The 12,438-nt window shown below is 53.7% G+C and overlaps 1 pseudogene; it reads right to left on the reverse strand.

The window, feature by feature from the left end:
* Positions 1-6,584: 6,584 nt before the first annotated feature.
* LOC103627996 (uncharacterized) lies at positions 6,585-12,187 on the reverse strand (annotated as a pseudogene).
* Between the last annotated feature and the right edge of the window lie 251 nt (positions 12,188-12,438).

Consider the following 12,438-nt stretch of genomic DNA (forward strand, 5'->3'; position numbering starts at 1 on the left):
CCGCCACACGGGGAAGACGTCGTCGATTCCGCCGCCGGCGGGCGGGTTGTCGGCCGCCATTGTCGTTGTCGCGCGGCGGTGGAAGGAGTATCATGTCGTAGCTGCCGACGAAGGACATGAACTCAAGACTCCCAAAACGAAGCACCGTCCCGGGCCGGAGAGGTTGCTGGAGACTGCCCATCTGGAGCTTGACGGGAAGCTGTTCGTCAGCACGCAGCAGGCCCCTACCTGGCGCGCCAACTGTCGGCGTTTCGAGACCGGGGGGTCCCTAAGCCGACGAGTGAGTGTGCCGCGTGCCCCAGCTTAGATGGGTCGAGCGCGTGGGCGAGCGTGAAGGGGGGAAAGGCGAGGTGGCCGGAGACGGGCGTGAGAGAGGTGGAAATCCCGCGGCCTTCGTGTTCGTCCCGCGCCCAGGTCGGGTGCGCTTGCAGTAGGGGGGTTACAAGCGTCCACGCGGGTGAGGGAAGCGAGCGGCCCCAAGAGAGCGCCTGTCCCGTCCTCGGTCCCGCGCGGCCAACCTTCTCTAAGAAGGCCCTGGTCCTTCCTTTTATAGGCGTAAGGAGAGGATCCAGGTGTACAATGGGGGTGTAGCAGAGTGCTACGTGTCTAGCGGAGGGAGAGCTAGCGCCCTAAGTACATGCCAATGTGGCAGCCGGAGAGATCTTGGCACCCTGCTGGCGTGATGTCGTGGCTGTCGGAGGAGCAACGGAGCCTGGCGGAGGGACAGCTGTCGGAGCGGTCGAGTCCTTGCTGACGTCCCCCTGCTTCCGTAAGAGAGCTGAGAGCCGCCGTCGTCACAGAGCTTGTGGGGCGCCATCATTGCCCATCTGGCGGAGCTAGCCAGATGGGACACCGGTCTTGTTCTCTGTGACCCGAGTCGGCTCGGGGTAGGATGATGATGGCGCTTCCCGTTGACGTGGCGGGCTTGTGCCCTAGGTCGGGCGACGTGGGGGCTCCTCCGAAGCCGAGGTCGAGTCTGTCCTCTGTGGCCGAGGCCGAGCCCGAGCCCCTGGGTCGGGCGAGGCAGAGATCGTTCGGCAGAGGCCAGAGCGGAGTCCGAGCCCTGGGGTCGGGCGAGGCGGAGTTCGTCGTCTTCCGGGGCTGAGCCCGAGTCCGAGCCCTGGGTCGGGCGGAGCGGAGTTCGCCGTCTTCCGGGTCTTAGCCCGAGTCCGAGCCCTGGGTCGGGCGGAGCGGAGTTCGCCGTCTTCCGGGTCTTAGCCCGAGTCCGAGCCCTGGGTCGGGCGGAGCGGAGTTCGCCGTCTTCCGGGGCTTAGCCCGAGTCCGAGCCCTGGGTCGGGCGGAGCGGATTTCGCCGTCTTCCGGGTCTTAGCCCGAGTCCGAGCCCTGGGTCGGGCGGAGCGGAGTTCGCCGTCTTCCGGGTCTTAGCCCGAGTCCGAGCCCTGGGTCGGGCGGAGCGGAGTTCGCCGTCTTCCGGGTCTTAGCCCGAGTCCGAGCCCTGGGTCGGGCGGAGCGGAGCTTCCTATGGCGCCTTTGGCAAGGCCTGACTGCCTGTCAGACTCACTCTGTCGAGTGGCACTGCAGTCGGAGTGGCGCAGGCGGCGCTGTCCTTCTGTCAGACCGGTCAGTGGAGCGGCGGAGTGACGACGGTCACTTCGGCTCTGCCGGGGGGCGCGCGTCAGGATAGAGGTGTCAGGCCACCTTTGCGTTAAATGCTCCTGCAACTCGGTCAGTCGGTGCGGCGATTTAGTCAGGGTTGCTTCTTAGCGAAGCCAAGGCCTCGGGCGAGCCGGAGATGTGTCCGCCGTTAAAAAGGGGGGCCTCGGGCGAGACGGAAGTCCCTCGAGGTCGGCTGCCCTTGTCCGAGGCTAGGCTCGGGCGAAGCGTGATCGAGTCACTCGTATGGACTGATCCCTGACTTAATCGCACCCATCAGGCCTCTGCAGCTTTATGCTGATGGGGGTTACCAGCTGAGAATTAGGCGTCTTGAGGGTACCCCTAATTATGGTCCCCGACAAAACCCCAGTGGGGTTGCACTCGCCTCAACAAGAGCGCCCGCCAAAGCAAGGTCGCTAGGCGGGTTGAGGCCGAGTCGAAATGACGTAAGATGGGAATCAGTCAGTACCTTTTGGTCGACGAGGAGCGGCATAGTCGCGTCGGGGACTGGTTGCACCGTCGTCTCAGGTACGAGGGCGACGTCCCGCAAGCTCTCCGCGAGCGCGCTGGCGTCGTCTGCTTGCTCGGGATCGGTGTGTCGCGGGGGGACGGCGCTCGCCCTCGTCTCGAACGCGAGGTCGACGCCCGGCGTGCCTTCCGTTGGGGCGCTGGGAACGTCGATTCGCTCGACAGCCGACGAAGCGCGGCCTCTCGCTTGGCCTTGGTTGCCCCGGCTCCTCCTCCGTTGGCTGGGGAGAGGACGGGGCGAGCTCGAATGTTGTTCTTCCGCCACGCGGGGAAGATGTCGTCGATTCCGCCGCCGGCGGGCGGGTTGTCGGCCGCCATTGTCGTTGTCGCGCGGCGGTGGAAGGAGTATCATGTCGTAGCTGCCGTCGAAGGACATGAACTCAAGACTCCCGAAACGGAGCACCGTTCCGGGCCGGAGAGGTTGCTGGAGACTGCCCATCTGGAGCTTGATGGGAAGCTGTTCGTCAACACGCAGCAGGCCCCTACCTGGCGCGCCAACTGTCGGCGTTTCGAGACCGGGGAGTCCCTGAGCCGACGAGTGAGTGTGCCGCGTGCCCCAGCCCAGATGGGTCGAGCGCGTGGGCGAGCGCGAAGGGGGGAGAAGCGAGGTGGCCGGAGACGGGCGTGAGAGAGGTGGAAATCCCGCGACCTTCGTGTTCGTCCCGCGCCCAGGTCGGGTGCGCTTGCAGTAGGGGGTTACAAGCGTCCACGCGGGTGAGGGAAGCGAGCGGCCCCTAAGAGAGCGCCTGTCCCGTCCTCGTCCCGCGCGGCCAACCTTCTCTAAGAAGGCCCTGGTCCTTCCTTTTATAGTCGTAAGGAGAGGATCCAGGTGTACAATGGGGGTGTAGCAGAGTGCTACGTGTCTAGCGGAGGGAGAGCTAGCGCCCTAAGTACATGCCAATGTGGCAGCCGGAGAGATCTTGGCACCCTGCTGGTGTGATGTCGTGGCTGTCGGAGGAGCAACGGAGCTTGGCGGAGGGACAACTGTCGGAGCGGTCGAGTCCTTGCTGACGTCCCCCTGCTTCCGTAAGGGAGCTGAGAGCCGCCGTCGTCACAGGGCACGCGGGGCGCCATCATTGCCTATCTGGCGGAGCTAGCCAGATGGGACACCGGTCTTGTTCTCTGCGGCCCGAGTCGGCTCGGGCTAGGGTGGTGATGGCGCTCCCTGTTGACGTGGCGGGCCCGCGCCCGAGGCCGGGCGACGTGGGGGCTCCTCCGAGGCTGGGGTCGAGTCTGTCTTCCGTTGCCGAGGCCGAGCCCGAGCCCCTGGGTCGGGCGAGGCGGAGGTCGTTCGGCAGAGGCCAGGGCGGAGTCCGAGCCCTGGGGTCGGGCGAAGCGGAGTTCGTCGTCTTCTGGGGCCGAGCCCGAGTCCGAGCCCTGGGTCGGGCGGAGCGGAGTTCGCCGTCTTCCGGGTCTTAGCCCGAGTCCGAGCCCTGGGTCGGGCGGAGCGGAGTTCGCCGTCTTCCGGGGCTTAGCCCGTGTCCGAGCCCTGGGTCGGGCGGAGCGGAGTTCGCCGTCTTCCGGGGCTTAGCCCGAGTCCGAGCCCTGGGTCGGGCGGAGCGGAGTTCACCGTCTTCCGGGTCTTAGCCCGAGTCCGAGCCCTGGGTTGGGCGGAGCGGAGTTCGCCGTCTTCCGGGGCTTAGCCCGAGTCCGAGCCCTGGGTCGGGCGGAGCGGAGTTTCCAATGGCGCCTTTGGCGGGGCCTGACTGCCTGTCAGTCTCACTCTGTCAAGTGGCACCGCAGTCGGAGTGCCGCAGGCGGCGCTGTCCTTCTGTCAGACCGGTCAGTGGAGCGACGAAGTGACGGCGGTCACTTCGGCTCTGCCGGGGGGCGCGCGTCAGGATAAAGGTGTCAGGCCACCTTTGCGTTAAATGCTCCTGCAACTCGGTCAGTCGGTGCGGCGATTTAGTCAGGGTTGCTTCTTAGCGAAGGCAAGGCCTCGGGCGAGCCGGAGATGTGTCCGCCGTTAAAGGGGGGCCTCGGGCGAGACGGAAATCCCTTGCGGTCGGCTGCCCTTGTCCGAGGCTAGGCTCGGGCGAGGTGTGATCGAGTCACTCGTATGGACTGATCCCTGACTTAATCGTACCCATCAGGTCTTTGCAGCTTTATGCTGATGGGGGTTACCAGCTGAGAATTAGGCGTCTTGAGGGTACCCCTAATTATGGTCCCCGACAAGTTTTATTACTGGTTGTTCAGGTTGAATGCACTAGACCTAATAGTCAGCGGCTAAAATTAGTTGAAACATCCAAACACCCTAGCTAATAGTTTAACTATTAGTTATTTTTAGTAAATTAGTTAATAGTTAGGTAGTTATATGTTATCTAGCTAATTCCACTAATATTTTTTAGTCAACTAATTATTAGTTCTAGCGCATTCAAACACCCCATACACTATACAGTCAAATTAATTAGTCTAGTCTTTGTCGTCGTCGCTTAATTTAGTCATTGAAACAAATAAAGGACATGCAATTCTCTAAGTGAGTGTTTGGTTTGAGAAATGGAGTGATCCATCTTCTTCTCACTCCTCACATTTTTGTTTGGTTTGAGGAATAGAATGAGTTGATCCATCACCAGTTCACCACCACATTCCTTATAAGCTAATAATTAGTATATATATGAGGAGTGAGTTGATTCAACCAAAATTGATGGAATGAACTTACGATGCATCACCTCATGATGCATTGAGTGACTTCACAAACCAAACACACCATAAACTAGCGTGCTACTACGTTGTCCTCTTGGCTAAATTGTTTGAGAGGAAATTAGTATTTCTTTTTTATAAATTACAATATCAATATGTTTTCATATCTTGATCACTTGATGAGACACAGAAGCCGAAGAACCAAACCTAGGTGATGGATAGGTCCCATCGCATGCAACTTATTAGGCCCTATATATATTCGAATACATTATAACTAATATAGTTAGCTGCTAAAATTAGTTAAAGTTATACAGAGCTAATACTTCAGCTAGTAACAACTTTTAGCAAATAACTAGATAATAGTTAGCTAACTAATTTCACTAGCAATTTTTTAGTCAACTAGATATTAGTTCTAGTGCATTCAAACATGCCCTTAATCAAACTACATTCATTTCGACGTTTTAGTCATATACGACAAAACCCTTGCTGACTCCTAAAATTATATTTGAAGTCTCAGTTTATAAATATGCAAGAGACAACTTTTCTGCTAAGATATTATCGTTTCGGTTTTCCGAAGAAACGAATTTAAGGTTAAGTCTCATTGCGTGCCAGTAGAAACAACCACTACTAGAGTGACCAGCAAGAGAAACAATATAATAACAATAATGGCCACGCTTGAGCGGAAATTAAGGTACTACGTACGCCGTACCGTGCGCCGCGTGTGCAACTAATGAAGCAAAGCATGCATATATGCATGCGTAACAGAAGTACACATTTTTTCGGCCGTTTTGCAACTGATCAGGAAGTAATCATTCCGATCGAGAGAGGCCAGCATCGTACGTGTTATTAGTTATAGAACACGCACTTGCCAGAGAGATATGTCAGCGTCGATCAGCAGGGGGGTGTACAGCAAGCTGTGCCCGGCCGATCGAGGACGACGGGCTTAGTAATTAATTTGGTCACAAGCAACCTACGCGCGCACTGAAAGCGCCAGACCGCGCTGCACCACCACCACCGAGACGACGTACGCGCGCGCCGTCGCCGCGAGCGCGCGCGCACCGATGGGGCCATGGCCCATGGGGGTGTGCAGTGCAAGCGCGGCGTGGCGTGGCGTGCTGCTGGGTGACGCGCGAAGAAGATTCCCGGGGTGGTCGATGCGTCAATCCTAGCTGCCGAGCCCACATCGCGTTGTTGGTGGCCGATGTGACCGCGCGAACGGTTCAGTAACGGGCAAGCAGGGACCCGATCGACGACAGACAGCTCAGTCGACGACAGGTCGCTTGCCGTTTCGTTATTTCATGGCGTCGTCGCGGCGCGGGGAAGGAGGGAGCTCGATCGGGCAGCAGCTGCTCGCGTCGCGTGCGCGGCGGCGGCCTTTTCGGCTTCAATGGGGGCGGAGGGAAGTGGGATTGGATGGATGGTCGGTGTCGACGACGGCGACGGCGATGTCTAGCTATAGCTAGCGTCTCCTGAATGCGGACGCAAGCAAGGTGCGCGTCGTGTGGCTCATGGGGCCGGCGACGACGTCCCAGCTGGATCATCCTCGCCTCTGATCCGGGTGGTGGGGGCACAAGGTCCAAGGATCCATCAGATCACATGATTTATAGAGCACTCGTGGAATCAGTGGACAGTGGGTACGATGTTGATTTCTTTCCTCATGTACAGATATACGGTGGCACGGTTGGATATAAAGCTTTTTTCATCAATGCTATATATGATGGAAAATAAATATAAATAACCGTCTCCGTCCCTTCTATATATAAGGAGTCATCTGTTAACGGGCCAGAGGAGGATGCCTAGCCTGCGAGTGTATCCGATGGGCATAGCCACTGATATATCCCTATGCTAATTAGGAGAAGCCGTCAAATTAAAGGGTTTAATCGGACTATCATGACACGCTAATCTACAAGTAAGTTTAACATCCACTGGGAAGGAACTGACTACTGATGAGTCTACCGCCGGTTCATTATTCTGATGCCGTGGATTGAGGAAGCAGCAGTCCTGCTCTAAGCTAGTATAATTAATTAATTAATTAATAGTAATACTCTCTCCTACAAGGAGTGTCACCATTGAACAGTATGCGGTATAGCTTTTCCCTACTGAAACATCTACCGCCGAAAAAATATTAAATGAAACCTCTTCCCGAGCCACCGACTATCTGTTGCTTTCTTTCGTGTGTTTGGTTGTGGGTACGATTAAGGGTGGTAATGGATCACGATCCAAATGCTTCTTCACAAAAAGTTAAAACCCTCAAATAATATTAGTTCAAAAATGAATAAGAATAATGCCCGATCCTAATCCGATTCGACCCTTAAAATTTGCAGTGTAAAGTTTATAGCCCATTACCACCCCTAGGTACGATCGGTAGCCTTATATGCGTGACTATCAGATAGTTAGACTTGTATGCGCATGTGCAATTTACGTTTTTTGCGGAATCTTTTACCTATATCTGTGGATATGTCCAGTAAAGGTCATTAGACAGGCTCTTATTTATCATCATATAACAACATGAAGCATGCATGGGCACTCAGAAATCAGAAGGGACAGTTGGAGCCCGGCACGGCGGACGCGTTCCGGCCGCAGTAGTTGAGCACGAGGGGCACGTCGAGCGGCAGGTTGACGGGGACGCCGAGCGCGGCGAGCCTGATGGCGGCGCACAGGCAGGCGGCCATGCAGGTCGAGGTCCACGAGGCCGCCCAGCAGCGGGCAGCACTGCTGGCCCTGCGGCACGTTTTTTTTTTTTTTAAGGATCAGGAGGGGGTAACCCCTACTGCGCATTTTATTAGAAAAGGCACTGGTTCTTTTACAATCAATAAAAAGAAGAGAAAAAGAAAGAGAAAGGAAGAGCTATTTCTATGCTTGCCACAAACTTAGCCAATTCAGGATTGAGGTGTCGAATTCTCCCCGTGCTCTGTGAATGATTAGTCGCAATTCTCTACTAAATTCCTGAGTACAGCGGAGCACGGAGGGATCTTTGTTTGAAAACAGCCACTCGTTTCGGCTTTTCCAGATGCTCCAAGTCATAAGAATAATGATCTCCATAGAGAAGGGAACGTTGAGCTGGTGTTTGAGGTTCACTGATGCCTCTTCAGGGTTAGAAATTCTGGGCGGGGTAATGCCAATTGAGTTCCAGCAGGCTTTCGCGAAGTTGCATCTGAGGAAAAGATGATAAAGGATCTCCTCTCTTTGCCAAAGGCAGTTTTCGCAAGAATAGGAATCTAGCTCCATGTTTCTCCTTCTCAGGGTCTCCTCTCTTTGCCCTGCGGCACGTTGATCCTGAGCTTGAGCAGGACCAGCACGTCCGCGCACACCTTGAGGTCCGCCACCGCGCTCGTCGGGCACGGGTTGCCCCCTCGTTGCTGCGCGCGCACGACGACGGCGGGGGAGGCGAGCAGCAGCAGCGTCGCGCCGAGGAGGGTCGCCGTGATGTGTGTGTACACAGAACAGGCAGTGACGGCTGCAGAACAATGGTGTCCGCTGATCAAGTCAACACTAATCTGCCACGTAGTGCTCGTTGCCATGATCACACGCGCCCATGTAGCATGGCGACTGAGCTTCATATCTGTGCATCAACAAGATCGAGCAAGCTTTACAGCTCGCGACGAGCTAGCCTTAGTGCGTGCCACGCCAGGACCCCAGACCACGAACCCAGCAACGTCGTCTTTCCGTTGCAGGTGGAGGTGGGCGTGTGCGCTGGTTCGTGCGGAGGCAACTAGCTAGCAGACATCCCGCATTGCGGCACAAACAGTCGCGTCGCCGCCACCATGCTCCCGCGGGAAAAAAATTTGGTGCAGCACTGCTGCAAACCAGAGTGGTTTGCAGCCTCTCACAAAAAGGTGGATGGACCCCACCTGCAGATCCACCAGATAACATCCACCAACAAAAATGTTATCTGGTGGATCTGCAGGTGGGGTCCATCCACCTTTTTGTGAGAGGCTCAGTGCTGTACCAAATTTTTTTCCCTCCCGCGCTGTGTCGGTGTGGTGTACACAGGTAGTAGTAGAATGGGTTGCAGCCGCGATGCCCCCGATCGATGTCGCCGCGGCGCGTCCTTGGCATGCCTTTCTGTTCGACCCCGGTGGTGTCACTGTCACGTCCCAGATCTTAATCAGTTTTTGTAAACAACGTTTCGGGATAACCTATGCATGTAATTGTTAAATGTCTTCCACCGCTTCTGAGGTTGGTGCTGCTGCTACCCATATGGTATTCCAATGCCTGGTCTTGAAAGTTCGCCACTTGTTGTTCTCTTTCTAACCGTGTCATCAAATTGACTCTCTTCTTTCTTCCATCCATGTCGCTATGTACGTATTGTTATTTTCCCAGCCCAACCCACCAACTGGTTGAACCCGTCTTTACAACAAGAATCTGTGGATTTGCTGCACGGCCACAGGTATATACACATAAAGGTACAAACAAGTTCGCATGCATAAAACATATTGGTTTGGATTAAAATTAAACCTTTAGATTTCAAATATCACATTCGGGATGAAAAAAAACTGTATCGAAATTGACTATAATTTATTGCAGATTTCAATGCAACAAATGGCTAATTATTGGTACCAATTAGTATCAACTGAACAATAAGCGAGAGCTCCACGTCAGAGTCATGCCCTAAAAATAAACCTTTTCGTTTACATCTTTAAATTTTAGTGAAAATTATCATAAATGCATTGGATATTGGTGATGACGACCAATGTATGGCTATTTCCCCCTCTTATTAAACACGTGACAACGCGAGCGAGCTGTTAAAATGAAATGGAACCGAATAGTATACTGAGGGGGGCATAATAGTTTGGAGCAGACTTGGAAGTCTCTCGATTTTTTTAGGCTATCTTCCGAACCTTTAGAGGTAATTGCTAGTCAGCTAATAAGTTAGGTATAGTCAACAATTACTTGATCATTAGCGGGCTCCTCTAACCCTCTCACCCAATTTTAACTAATAACTATTAGTTTTAGAGGCAGCCCCTTAGTGGAATAAAAGAAAATTTGATCGTTCATATTGACACATAGGGAATTGCACTTAAATAATATGGTTCTGATTTATCCATACTTTGGTTGGGCTCCTTTAGTCCCTCTACTTTTAGTCATTGAACTTGGCTATCTAGTTTACTACTGGCTATCCATTGTGCTAGTCTAATTTTGAAGCAGTAAATTATTATCAGCCTATCAATTTATCCTCCAAACTAATAAGGCCCCATTTGGTTCCTTTAGCCCATGGACTAAAGTTTAGTTCCTTACTATGTTTGGTTCCAGAGAATAAAACTATTCAAAACACAATAAATGAATCATAAGAGGACTAAAATACCCATAGCATTCTCACGCTATTAGTGCAACTGAAGTAAAAAGTGAAATTTGCATGGTTTAGTCCCTTTTATTTGCCCCTTGAGGGACTAGAGACTAAAACAATTTAGTCCATGTTTTAGTCCCGCCGTTTGTTTGGCAATTTAGGGACCAAACAGGACCTAAATCGACCAATTACCTGCAGTTTGATCGATGCGTATTGTCAAGGTAAGTTGTTGATCAAATCTAAATTGACCATGCTACACACCACTAACTTTTCCAAACGGGTCGACGAAAAGTGCGACCTAGCCAACCTCAGATCCGCCAACTCTACGTTAAAGGTTAGTCGCAACAGGCCCTAGCCAAATATCAGTCTCTCCACATAAGCTAAAACAATTTCACCATATATCTTGCGCTATCAAGAATCAACGGTGGATTAGAAGTGGTGATTGAAGTGACATATGAGATTTACACTACCCTATATAATTAGGCATGCACGACCCACTGAATTCAAATACTAAGGAGGGTGTTTGTTTGGGATTATAATCCGTCTAGATTAGGCGGATTATAATCCCAAACAAACACTCCCTAATCATGGAATCCAATATTTGCGTGTGGTTGAACATAATCACTATTTCTAGTTATCCAGTGCAGATAATGAAGTGAAGCTATAACAGCATCTCATCTCAGCGCCGGCCCTCGTCCTTCCCTACTCACGTAAAGATAAGTGGCACCTTATCCTGCCTGGGCCGTGGGCCCTGGCGCCTAGCGGCTTGCCATGTGTTTGGTTCCCTGTAGCTGCTCAACACTTGTAGCCGCGGAGTCTCAAAGCATGCCGTGTTTGGTTAGGTGTCTGAAACAAGCAGGTTCTACGCATGCAAGCAATGCTTGCCAGCCAGGCTGGTCTGATACGCGCTTGATTAGCGTATCTAGGGATGCAGGTTGTGTGCATGCACCTGAAGCTTGGGCACGCATTTCTAGATCATCTTTTATTTTGTTTTTTATCATAGATCTCACTTGAAATATTCATCGCTAAGCCAATTTCAAATCTATGTTCTTAGCATTTTTACGAACAAAACTAGATTACACCTGCTATATAAATTTTAGAGATTTATTTATTTATTGTATCGGATTTTTAATCTGATGCTGACAACCAAACAAAAGTTGTATTTAGCCTGAATGCACTAATACAAATAACCAAACAAAAGTCTATTGCATGATCTTAGCCTGACCAAATGAGCCTGAATCCTCAAGTGCTGGCTAAGTTGGACCAGGCTGCTACTGCACGGCAACCAATCACGCGGTTGGTGAATCGGCCTCAGCTTTGCCGCCGCCGTCCAGAGTCAAGACATTCCCTAGAGGATCCCCATCCGTTCCCTGGCCGCGAAATCCATGGGCCGAAACTCTACAGGGCAAAAAAATAAATAAATCATGCGAAACGCAAACGATGGTCGTCGTCACAGGACCTCCCATTCCGAAATGTTGTGGCGGGGATCGGCGGTGTTCATTCCAGCTGCTCCGACGGCCAGCAGGGCGACCGCGTCGGAGCAGGAGCAGGAGGGCATCAGCCGGCAGGCAGTAGTGGGCAAACGGGCCAGGCCAGTGAGAATCGAGGATGGCACGCACGGCAGCCTGTGTTCCACGCCACGGCCGGCCCACGCGGAACCGAAAGCACACTTGCCGCGGTAGTACGCACCACTGCACCCGGTTGCAGCCACACCCGATCTCTCTCTCTCTCTTTTTATTACTCTGTACTATTATTATATACTCCGTCCCGCTCCCGCGGTACGCAGCAGGAGCACTGTTCCGGCGTGAGCGCACGTCGCGCCAAGCGCGGGGGGAGCGAATCCGCCGTACCGATCGCACTGCGCGTGTCCCGGCATGGGAACATGACGGGACGCGACGAAAATGGAATCAAAGGGGAGCCGAGACGGACCGCCGGGACGCCACGCCACAGCCAAACACGCCCGCCACGACCGCGACCGCGCTGGACGAGCCCGGGGATCGTGTAACGGACGGAAGCATGAGGCGCGCGGCACGGCGGCGCCGCCGGAGGTACCGTACCGTACGTGCTTACTAGTGGCACCGCCTCCTGTGACCCTGTCTCGGTGACTCCTGACACCATCGTGCATGCTGGCGCGGCGATGGCGCGTAGCAGCCAGGCGGTAGCGCGGCGGTATCAGTGGCAGCAGGTCCGTGGCCGTGGCACGAGCCGGCTTTCGCAGCGCTGCATCGCTGCTGGCTCTGGCTGCTGCTGCTGCTACGGCCTCGTGTCAATATATGTGTCAAGCACGCCTGCAGTTTTTTTTTTCTCTCCCTGCGGCGACGCAGTTATCTTTAGCCTGGACGTTGACTCTTGGGGTACGTGTGTGTACC

This window comes from Zea mays, chromosome 5, assembly GCF_902167145.1.
Source record: "Zea mays cultivar B73 chromosome 5, Zm-B73-REFERENCE-NAM-5.0, whole genome shotgun sequence".
NCBI lineage: Eukaryota > Viridiplantae > Streptophyta > Magnoliopsida > Poales > Poaceae > Zea > Zea mays.